This window comes from Typopeltis vanoorti, chromosome 18 (assembly GCF_054136105.1).
Source record: "Typopeltis vanoorti isolate ZY-2024b chromosome 18, IOZ_Tvanoo_1.0, whole genome shotgun sequence".
In the NCBI taxonomy this organism is placed as follows: Eukaryota; Metazoa; Arthropoda; class Arachnida; order Uropygi; family Thelyphonidae; genus Typopeltis; species Typopeltis vanoorti.
Window position 1 is genome coordinate 65,824,608 of NC_143566.1, and position 13,004 is coordinate 65,837,611.

Sequence of the window (13,004 nt, forward strand, 5' to 3'; positions counted from 1 at the left end):
AGCCATAACAAACCATGCAGATTAACAATCTGCATGATATATTATGGCTGTTTATGTGGCAAAATTGTCAATCAGCAACAATACCATACGTGGCTTAAAAAAAAAAAGCTAAGAGAGATGATGCGAGAAGAAAAAGTCCGGATAATTAGTAAAATGAAAATCCGCTTCTCCACATGACAATTCTCCCTTCTACCCACCCCCAGAGAAAATGGTGGGGCATTTCTACGACTTCTAGTTCCCAAACTGGAAGAAGAAGATTCCTTTAAAAGGAACGAAGGTTAAATCCCACAGTTCAACTAAAGTGAATACGACGAGAGAATGTAAACCATTCCAAAATACGACGTTACCAGAAGTAATACTCGCCATAATTTCGGATAAATCAATTCCAGCTATAGATGCCGAAAGGAATTTAAAGGTAATCACAAACATTAGCAGGTAGGGTTCAGTCTTTCATCGCCAGTCTGAAAAATTTTGGAATATCTCGCTGCGTCTGGAAGACAAACTGGAGTGTGGGGTGAGGGAAAGAAACATCCCTGTTAAAGAGGAATACGTTCTGAATATGGTTTATATTTTGTGGACAGTTTAAGGACTGTTTATTTCAGCATTGGCATTATGCATCATGATTGCTCGGAATGATCCTATGTGTCATGATCTTCCTCCAATCACATTAGCTTTTATGTTTCCTCATACTACAGGAGGCCTCTTTTTCGATTGACAAATCCGAAATGCCTTTTTCTGGCACAAACACATTTCAAACATATAGCTATGCAGCCGCCAAAACATTTGGTGTACTTTTTCGCACAAGATACTATTTCACACCTTCAAAGCTTCTAACTCTATACAAATCCCAAATTCGTCCAATCATGGAATATTTCTCCCGTATTTGGGGTGGTGCACCAAACTCTTCTCTAAGATCCCTCGATTCTGTTCAGAAAGAGTAAATCCTGTTAATTAATGATCCCTCTCTTACATATCTACTTCAATCCTTCTTTCACAGATTTTGCATTGTCTCTGCCTTGTGCCTCTTCTTAAGATATCTTCATGGACGGTGCTCTGCTGAATCTATCATTACCGACTCCCCTTTCCTCCAAAATCATTAGAACAAGCGCTGATGCTTAATCAACACGCTTTTCAGTCCATCTTGAAACTAACCGAACCAACTTCACTGCCTCCTCTTCTTTCATTCCATCTATTTCTGTTCTTTTGAAACCTCCCCCACTCTGCCTTCCCCAAATAACACAACCTTCAGTTGTTCAAAAAATGTAAACAGATTCCTCCTTTCTTCTTATCCTTTTGCTCGCATACGGCACTGGTCTGCTCTAGGTCTTGCGACCTTACATGTTTGGGTCAGATAAATAATAAATAACAGAAACTTCTCACGTCATCTTAACTCCCTACATGTGAGAATCGCTATATTAACAACTTTTCTTTTTCTCTTACTGTTTTTTTAACTTTACGAACGACAAATAAGGGACACATTTCAGCTGACCATAGCAATCGTCTCTGCTACAGAATCACTTGCTAAGATTACTACAATCACGATTCTTTGAAATACTGCGCGTTCAGAAACAGCATCTTGGAGATAGCGATGTTCTCATTTTTAAGCTTAAACCAGAACTTTCTACCCCCCCCCCCTAAACTTACCGACGTTAAGTCTTTTTGACGTATTTCAGTTGCACAAGATTCTGTTTACAACAATCTTTTGCATCTATTCGGTTTTACAAGCTTTATTGCGTTGCACGATTTCTTTTTTTATGTAGCTCAAGTTAGAAAGCAACGATTTGATTATTCTGGTTGTTGTGGTCACCAAAATGCAACTATTCAAATTGTACAGCTATTTCTGTGTTCAAGGCAGTTTGCTTATTCCTGTGTTATTCGTGGTTTTTTTCTTTTGTTGAAAAGGATTGGGGGGAATAGAAATATCTATTGAGTTGCATTCGCTATCTCAAATGTTTATACAGCGAAGTCTTTTTTTTTTGTATTGCAAGGATGCTTATAGTGTTTGATGTGAATGACTTTAGTTAATCTTCAGTTATATATATATATATATATATATATATATATATATATATATATATATATATATATATATATATATATATATATATATATATATATATATATATATATATAAAGATCATCTCTTATTTTCTCTCGAAAAAATCGAAATCTAACGCAAATATATCGTTTTTAATATGCACTTATGCACAAATCTCGCGCGCACACACAAAGGAATCTGCACAGAAAAAAGTTATTTGGTGAATAGCTTGGCTTAAGGGAACACGTTAGTTATCAATCTACACCATTAAAAGCTTTTAACCATTTCAACAATAAATTGTCACTTTTACAGATAAGAGATGTACACTTTTTACTGCACTTAGAATTGTTTTTAACAACTGCAACAACAATAGTGCGAGTGAAGTTTAGCCCGTGGCCTCTCTCTCTCTCTCTCTCTCGTTATTCGATACACCGTCTTCACTAAATTTAATCATTTTTAGTATGTAACAGGTTTAGTTTACGAGTCTTCTTTTCAGTAGAGCAACAGTACCCTTACTTTGAATTTCATCTCCGTTTCATGGCACTGCGGGAAATGAAGAATGGAAAGGCCCCAGGAGAAGATGGAACTATGGTAGACTTCTTAAAACTGGGAGGAAGCCGTGTCATCGAACAGCTGACTAAACTCTTTAATAAATGCCTAAAACAGAGAAAAATTACGAAAAATTGGAACTTCGCTTCTAATATTAATTTTTAAAAAGGGCAATAAGGAAGAAATTAAAAACTACAGACCTATAAGCCTACTTCCCACCATATATAAAGTTTTCACAAAAATTATAAATAATAGAATAAAATTTAAACTAGAGGGAATGCAATCCTGTGAACAAGCTGGATTTAGAAAGAAATACAATACTTTGGACCATATTCACACATTAAGACAGCTCATTGAAAATTCTATTGAATAAAATAAACCCTTATGTCTGGCCTATATAGACTATGAAAAAGCATTTGATTCGGTTAAAACATCTGCAACACTAAAAGCACTGAAACCCAGGGAACTGAGAAACCATATATTGAAACACTAAAACATATTTATTACAATAATGCAACTTCTGTAATTGAATTATATAAAAACAGTTAAAAGTTCCCAATACAAAAAGGCATCCGGCAAGGTGACACCATATCTCACAAATTATTTGCAGCTGCACTAGAGGAAGTCTTTAGAACCCTTGATTTGGAAACAAAATGAATAAACATAAATGGAGAAAGACTGCATCATCTTACATTTGCAGATAATATTGTCCAGATAGCAGATAATCTTGAAGATCTGGAAGAAACGCTAAATCAGCTAAATGAAGCCTCCAGAGAAATTCGATTAAAAATGAATAGAGAAAAAACAAAAATAATGAAGAATAAATATATTAACCATAGAAGTGTCAAAGTTGAAAACCATGAAATAGAACAAGTTACTTCATATGTATATCTGGACCAATTGTTATCCTTTGAGGAGTGCCAAAGAAAAGAGATTGAGCGAAGAATTCACCTTGGATGGATGGCTTATGGGAAAATGAGAGACATGTTCAGAAGTGAGATCTCTATGAGTCTAAAAAGGAAAGCTTTCGACCAGTGCATACTTCCTGTCCTAACATATGGAGGAGAAACATGGACTTTAATAGAAGCCCTAAACAAAAAGCTGAGAACAACAAAACATCGCATGGAAAGAAGTATGCTAAAAATAACATTAAGAGATAGGAAGACAAATATCTGGATAAGATCTCAAACAGGTGTCATGGATATTATAAAATACATTAAACAGGCTAAGTGGAGATCTGGCCATATTGCCAGATGCAGTGACGGGAGATGGACTAGAAAAACAACAGAGTGGAGACCAATGGATGGAGCAAAACAAAGAGAAAGACCGAGAAGAAGGTGGAGAAATGAACTGGAACAAATTGCAGGAGTGAGATGGATGGGAGAGGCAGAAAACCGAGTGATCTGGAAAATCATGGGGGGAGACCTTCGTCCAGCAATGGACAGAACCAGAAGATTGAAGAAGAAGAAGAAGAGTTACAACAATAAAATAAAATAACAGTTCTGAAGAGTTTAATTCACAGCGAAACACCAAAATATACAACACTGTAGCGAGCAAAGACGTGGTACAAAGTGGATTCATGAATATTGCACATCGGTCAATTAATAGCAGTGTCTTATGAGTAAATGCCGCATTGGTCATAAATGAAAAGCGTCATACGAGCGTATCTTCATAAACCAAAGCGTCGTAATGCGGGGTATTAATGCATTCACAAACACAAAAGGATCTAGCATTGAGTTCTAAGGGGGTTGCCAATTACTTCTGATTATTATGATATTTTATTCAGTTTTAATAAGATTCTTTCTGATGATAATGATTACGCTGTGGCCGAAGCATGTTTAGTTAAAAAAAATAGAATATAATGTATTAAATCATAGAAATATTTTAGAAATGAGTGTATTTTAATGGTCGAGAAGACTGTGAAAAACATGTGAGTAGCATGCAACCATACAGCTACTATTAATTAAAAACACAGATGAGCCCGGGGATTAAAACACACGGAAATGGGGATTCACAAAATGATTTAAAAAGAGGTCCGTGATGGAGAAAAAGTTTGGAAACAATATAAGAAATCGAAAGGAGAAAAATAAAAATAAATAAAACTATTTTATATTTTCAGTAACCATGAAACTTTTCTTGGAGCAAACAGAATTCTTAACTATAATTCTACTTAAAATATCAAACTGTTTGCTCGTTCCCTATATAGTAAGATAGAAAACCACCTTCAGTGGAATATTTTCATCATCCTGCGCAGAAAATGTGTGCGCATTTCCCTCAGACTCGTTCTGAGACTTCAATCAAATCCGCCATCTAGTAAGATAAGACTGTTGTTTTATTCCTTCTCTTTTCTGCAGTTCATGTCAACGTCGTATAAACTTTCGGAGAATTTTTCGAATTTTGTTTCAAGACCGATGCTTTCAAAAACCCTAATGCTAAGTTAAAGACCTAGAATGATCATAGTTTGAACTGCGGAGACACCCTTAAAATAGATGTTCAGGCCTTCTGGCCATTTTTTTAAATTCGTCTCCTAAATCCAGGAACAGACATTTCGCAAATTTATTCAGACACAGCAGGTGATATAGTTGCACTAAAATTAACAAATGACTGCAATACAAAAATAAAAAAACGGGGGTAAGCCTTTGCCTGCTCGAAATCGAACTACAACGATGAATTCGTTGTAGTTCGATTCGATGAATTCGTAACCAAAAGGTCAGCAGACTGTCATGGTAACTGAAGAGCAACAATTACTATGGGAGCAATACTACTACAAGGCGTTGTGTTCCACTCAGTGGCTGAAGACGAGAGTGCAACCTGGCGGAGAGAGCACAAAACGATCATTAAAGTCAACATCAAGATAACTGATTGCATACTTTTGAATGAATAGTATCAGAATACTCAATTATTCTCAAACAAACCCCAAAAATGTATCTACTTTTTTGAAGTATTTCTTCAGTTTTCTGGTTATGTAGTCCAAAATTTGTCGCAAACTAAGAAACTATTTTTTTGTCTCCGACGAAAACTAACAAACAAACAACACACACACACACACACACACACACACACACACACACACACACACACACACACACACACACACACACACACACACACACACACACACACACACACACACACACACACACGCACGCACGCACACACACACACGCACACACACACACACACACACACACACACTTATAACTAGATCCTTCGATGCCTAAGGTTGAGCAGTAACAGTTGAATTTTCAAACTACCAAAGAAAATATTTATCTATTACAAGACAGAATGTGAGGTTTAAAGAAATTTTTCCCTTACAACTCACATTATTTTCCTTAAAAAAACGTTTTATCTTTTTTTTTTTCGGATTATGTAGCTTCGATATTATTAATCACCAGCTAGATGGTTATTTCTCTCGCAATACGTGACAACCGAAAAATTCCATACACAGAGCTTCTGAAGGTCTATTGACGCCTACAATATTTTATTAGCGTTAAAAATGTGTTCCAAAGAAAGGTTCTTTCATATTAGTAAAGCAGCAAAAACTACTGTAAATTGTCAAAGGAAGAGAACACCGATGATCATTTTTCATCCGCGAAGTCATGTGACAGGTTCTGTCATATAGCTTCGTGATTGTCATTCAGCGTACTGGATTGCAGATGATGCTAAGAGAAAAAAATAATAATGTGGTTTCTTAGGATTACATCAAGAGAGCTACAAGCACAAGTACATGATGTTTTCGTCATTCGCGAATCGAAATCCTTAGAAGAGACTCTTCAAAAAAAGGGCTCTATAATATTCTTGACATCTTCAGTAGGATTCAAGTAAAGGCTGCTCCCATCAGAGAACAGTTAACTTTGATAAATACTGGAAACGGGCAACTATTTCTTCGTACCCCCCAGTACAAACAATATATTCCAGTTAAAGCAGGGAAGTATCTTGTCTTACTCCTTTTACTTATATATATGAACGGTGTTTATGAGACCGTTCCTCCCTTACCCAAAATACGCAAATAGACCCGTTTAATCAACTGACAGATTCTGTCATCATGCTAAATGTTTGTTGTAAGTGGATAGCATTCTGATAGAGAAAGACCAAAGGTTAGTTTATGAAAAAAATTACTATCATCCTAGAAAAGTCCTGCGTATCACCGATATGCGCATACATTTATCGTTATTAAAGAGGAAAATAAAAAACAGTCAGAAGCAATTTACATGTAAATATAATGCGATATATTAGAACAGTATCCTAAGATCATCAATGCTTATCATGTAGTTGAACATCCGCGAGGTTAGCCTAGTGGCTGTGCGCTTCGCAACCATATGACTGGGGAAGGAGTGTTCCAGGTTCGATTCCCGTCGAATACGTGAGGAATTTGAGGATCTTCCTCAGCCATAGCCAAGTTAGCCGGTCTTGGGCGGGGGCAGTAGGGTTTTTTCCGCAAGTTTATCTGGCGTTTTTCATCCCGGAAGCAGGCAACCGGCCCCGTGAACACACACGGATCTACAGTCATAAATACCTAACTTCATGAGGGGCTCAACTCGCTCCAATAGGCACGGGGGGGAAAAAAGGGAGGAAACTCCATACGAATAAATAAATAAATGTAGTTGAACGAGTCTAAATATGTCTTCTCAGTTTCCAGACCTTCTTGCGTCTCGTACATCATCTCTGTTTTCCAACTTACTACTGCCATATTTTTGTGCTCAGAGGGAGAGTCAGAACACTGAGGCCGAACTCGAGCGTCTTGAGTTATTAAAACAATTCAATAACTTAAGTTTGAAATCATTCCTCATTCACGCTGTAATCCCAATCTGCATGCACATTATCACCATTTCACTCTTCCAAGAATTGTTTAAAATGATAAAGTCAAACTCCATCACCGAAATGACTGCGAAACGACTGAATATGTTATTCTTAAGACGACATTAAGAAGTGAATCGATTTTAAAACTGTTTGATAAAAAGCAAGCGAATGGCATTGATAAATAATACTAAACGTTGGTACGTTTTTACTTTTGGCAACTTATTAAATGCCTCACTTATTTATTTGCCAAGTATATTATTTATCTGTTGTGCACAATGATAAATCCTCTTACAAGTTTATCATGTTTTGTACTTCATATGCGGTTGTGTGTTTCGATGGACGCAAAGTCATGAAATCAGAGATTGTGGGTCATCGCGGCCTACTACAGGAAACTGACCGGATGAATCTAAATGCGTCACCACCACCAATGTGTCGCCTTTCATTACTCCTCTATGTGTACTCCATTGTGTGTTTCTAGTGGGCCAAGTACAATAAATACCGGGGCGATCTCCACCCAAGCACGCCATAACATGACAACGGCCCATTGAACTTCCGACCGTGTAACGGAGAGCCAATGGAGTAGTGAACGGTCCAAGTAACTTCCTTTTGCACGTGATGAGATACTAGTGACAGTGGAATAGATTAAATCCACGTGGGTGAGCACTCTCCCCTTCTATCTGCGGTGTGTTTACTGATATTTCCGTTGCTTTCTGCATCATCAACTTTCAGTTTTCGTAGCGAACGCTGGAATGAAGGGAGGATGTCATAATTGATGTCGAGAAAACGGAGACTATGAGAAGAAGTGTTGAGTTGAATTCCTTCTACTTATATATGCAAAGGAATTTTATGTGCCTTGCTTTCAATATTTTAAGACAGGCTGCAGAAGAGCTGATGCCGTAAATGCATAGATAACGGAGCATAAAATCAAACGTACGAAAATAGATGGAGAAAGTGATGGACTGAAATAAGGAAAATTATAGGAAACAAAATGGAATGAATAAAGATAGAATACACCCGTGTGTTGTGCTTATTTAGAGTTAACACGAGGAAACTAAGGCCATAAGAGAGTGTTATGTCTGTGAATCGTCTGGAATGTTTATTTTGCGTGGGATAATAACTGCAGTTTTCGAAAGATAAAACCCAAAGTCGTTCTTCCAATTAGAGCGCGCGCGCGCGCGCACACACACACACACACACACACACACACACACACACACACACACACACACACACACACACACACACACACACACACACACACACACACACACACAGAGAGAGAGAGAGAGAGAGAGAGAGAAGAGCGCTTGGTCAAACAGAATGGAGAAGTGATGGACTTACCAATGTTGAACGACGCTGAGAAACAGAGGAAGATACGTCATCGAAATCTAACTTCCATTTACAGTTTAAAATGCTGACATTCATATCATGTATCGTTCAAATTTTTTCTGAAGTTTTTGATAGCAGCATCAAGAAATTCTCAGCTCATATCTTCAAAAATACTGGGGAGCCTATTAATAATCATCAGAATAAGTTATCCAGGTGCAAACTCTGCATGAAAAACTAAAGATGACTGCATGACGATTATCTTTATGTATTACAGGTGACCAGAGATGAAAACAAGGGATTAAAAACTAAATTTTAAACTTCAAAGCAGAAAACTATACCGTTCATTTACTATTCTACTTCAAATACGACCAAATTAACCGTGTATTCATCTTTATTCATATCCAGTTTGCGAGAAAAACGTTTCTTTATATTGGGAGCTGTAATCCTGAAATACAGAATCCTGCTGTTTCAAAATTTCAAATATTTCAAATGAGTAACTTTTTCTCGAAGATTCACTAATTTCATTACGAGTTTAAATTTTTGGTGAGTAAAACTTGAAAAAAATATATTGTTGAAATTATTGTTCTATTACCTACGTATACTGGAAAGATCATCAACAAATCTCATTTCTATTTTCTATAACAAACTTGGTTCAAATTCTCATTAACCCTCTTATACTTGTGCAGTTTCTTCCAGATCTAGCAAGATATGGTAAGCAGAGCCTTACATATTTTTTTTAAGTTTTGGGAGCAGACGATAAACTCTGCACTCTGCTGCATATTTTGCATAATTTGTGATATCTCAGAGAGTAATATAGCATCTAGTAAGTTTCATTCTACATAAAGATTTTATCATTACGATATCGAAAATTTCGAATAATTAAAGTAATACAGACAATAAATAAAATAAAAGCCGAAATAAAAACAACTGGCAAACCTAGGTCAAAATCAGTGCTCTTCTATGCAAGTATAGGTAGTAAGTTCCTTGTAAGTAATACAAGAAAGAGAAATGATTCCTAGAATTGCATTACAGTATTTTTGTGTGAAGTAAACTGTATCTCAGCTACTGTGAACGAAATTTCAGACTATAAAAATTATATAATCTTCTAAAGATTTACTATTATTATTACGTGACACCTCCAAGGAGTCCAAAGACTCATCGAGGAAGAGCATCTACTCTACAACTCTGTCTCCGCCACTCAATCCACCATCTACAACGAGCCGCAACTGCACCAACGCCATTTACCGCTAGTAGTTTCACAGACAATAACAAATATCCATGCCCACGGCGGGATTCGAACCCGCAACCTTTTGGCTGGAGAGTGGATATGCTAACCACTCGGCCAACCAGGCCTTCTCTTCCACAGATAACTGTGGAAGAGAAGCATGAAGAGAAATTATACTCTTCTACCAGCACTGCAAAAGACGCCGAGGAAATGGCGAAATCCTAATGTGAAGAATCACCAATGATAAATGAAGCTAAGGAACAGAGAAAGATACGATAGCTTTAAGATGCCAATTAACTGATTCAGAATGCCGAAATGACAATCTGTAGTCTTGCTAAGATCATTTAGTCAGCTGGATGGCCGAATGATTAGCATATCCGCACTGCAGATAACATGTTAACTGGGTTAGAATCCAGCAATAAACATGGATGTTTGTCTTTAGGTGACAAATCAATTTCATCGGTCGGTGTGAGGTCACCGCCCCTTCTTAGAGGCCTGAAGTTGTTTGAAAAGGTTCCATGTTTAGTTCCTAGAGCTTAGTTTCCAGATTATCTAACTTGAGTACACTCGCAATACTAATTTAATATAGATTTGCAACTTTTCCTGAGTGAGGTTCATATAAGAAATGCTTCGTATTCCTCTAACTGGTGTTGAATCTGAAAAGGAGTTTATCTGTTGGCAATTTTTGTGTACAAAACCGAGATCAATAAGGAATGGAAGTGCTTTAGATTTACTTTGTTTTTTTTAAGAACCTACTTTAGGTATTTTCACTACCAATTCTTATGATAGCTACTTTGATGATTAGCCACGACCGCCCCCCCCCCTACAGGGAGCGGTCGTGATTATTCATAAAAAAAGAAAGAAATGGGAATGAGCTGTGTAATTGTGCAACATCTTTATCAATATAGACTATTTTACAGAGCTAAGCTGAATTTTTAATAAAATGGATATGAATTTAAAATAACGATTAAAAAGTGCACGACTCTATTTGCCTCAGGTATCGCAAAGCGTAGGTCTGGCTCCGATTATAATTATTTATTTTGAAATTCCTGTCTCTCTTTTGTAAATACATTTTATAATATACTTTATCAGTAATAAATATTTGATTTAAATATTATAAAAAGTAAACATCCGCATACGCTGCCAAGTTTTGTCTCCATTTATTAATCTGAGGAAAGAAAGAATTGTGCTAATAAGAAAAAAAAAGAAAACGAAGAAATAATAGTTTCCCCAACTTAAACAAACACATCCAGTAAAAGAGACTACAGAGTTCTGTACGTATCCTTTGATGTTTTACAAACAGTCAGATAAAAGCTTAAAGACCTTATGTACAGAATAATTAATAGGAAATTACAATCAATTTGACGAAGAAACCGTGCAATGGGAGTTAGCTGTGTAATTGTGCAACACCTCTAAACTAACACATCACTCTTTCCTGAACTACTGTGTTGATTTAGTCGAGGTAGGTGCTTAATAGATTTAATGGAGTCGCTATTAAAACAACCAGACTGGCCGTTGGCTATTGTACTTCGCATGCGTTGTATAAGGAGGTAATAAAAGCACCAAAAGTGATTCGTGTTTAATTTGCTTATAATAACACTGTCGAAGCTTCAACTACTTCCAGCACAAAACTCCCTTTTTCTTTCTTTTTAGTCTTTTTAAACTACTCCAAACCTCAATCCCTACTTTTACAACAATAAACTGACTTCCCTCATTACACAATCTTTCACTGCTGGCTTCTATTAGCAAATGCAAACTTCTTGTTATTCCACTTTAGGGAAATAAATCCAAGTGCTAATCAAACATCTCTTTGATAATGACTCTAACAAAACTTTATGTGTAGGGATGGTAATCATATTTACGCATTTAGTACTATAAAACTAATTTATAATTTGATTCTAATTTTATTAATTAAATTTTAGCTATAATCAAACAACTAATACATTTTAGAATAATTGTTACAATTAAAATTTAAAAAAAAATAATGGTAACAATTATGAAAAAAAAATTGAAAACAAAAAATAATCCATTAAGTTTGTTTTAAATGAAATATGTTTGACTGTATAATAATAAAACGCATTTTTTAATTTTGTTATTTTCTTCTAGTGGCTGTAGTAGTATCATTTTTTATCTGCTGGTCGCCTTTTCATGCTCAGCGACTACTGGCTACCTACATCCAACATCCGACTCCGGCAATCATTGCTACATTTACTGTACTAACGCATATATCCGGAGTTACTTACTACCTCAGCGCCACTATGAATCCAATTCTATACCAGCTGATGTCTGTGAAATATCGTCAGGCATTCAGAGATACGTTCAGCTCCTGTTGTCCATGTTTTATACAGAAAAAGATCCCGGATGTTTCATTTTCGACTCTCAACCACTACACCGAGTGTCATCCGAACAAAGATTTTCGACTCAGCTTTGCCAGTCAACAGAATACAGATATCCCTTTAAGAAGGTCACTCTCTTGCAACTTGACCGTTCATCATAAAGCCGTTTCTAGATCGTGCAGTAATATCTGCGAAGCAGAGAAAACTCCGGAGAAAGTGGCTCTCCTCGACGGCCATTTAGCAGTGCCAGTGTCAAATGTTTGATCTTTCTCTCCGCATCTCAAGAATACGATGAATGTGATCTTCCAACAACTCAAATACTCCGAGAAAGTATTTTAGTTCCTGTTGTGTCATAACTGTGTTGTGATGTAAGTCACTTGGTATGAATGTCAAGTGGTCATTAAACTGCACGCCTCCACAATTCTCGAAGTTTAACAAAGTACCGAATTTTCAATAAATATTCCGAATAACTAAGACCAGGCGAATTACCTAATTCTAATATAAAATGAACTTAAAATCAAATTTCCGACACATTAAGCAATGTTTTGTTTTTAATGTTTTCAAAAGAGGGCCTAAATAAAAACGAAAAAAATATAAATACCGAAAAAAACTCTCCTGGAAGAGTAACAGATAAAAAAAATGTTGCATTGTAAATCAACAATGTAATAAATATCTTTAAATATGTCCAAGCTCAAACTATGTAGAAAGAGATTTCTGAAGCGTTAAA

At 36.3% G+C, this 13,004-nt stretch overlaps 1 protein-coding gene and 1 pseudogene across 1 annotated transcript in view; one reads left to right on the forward strand and one right to left on the reverse strand.

The window, feature by feature from the left end:
- Window positions 1-13,004, reverse strand: part of LOC150096725 (uncharacterized) — a 460,240-nt gene that overhangs the window by 193,536 nt on the left and 253,700 nt on the right. The gene's annotated exons all lie outside the window — the stretch shown is intronic.
- LOC150096726 (pyrokinin-1 receptor pseudogene) overlaps window positions 1-13,004 on the forward strand; it is a 151,335-nt pseudogene that overhangs the window by 103,073 nt on the left and 35,258 nt on the right.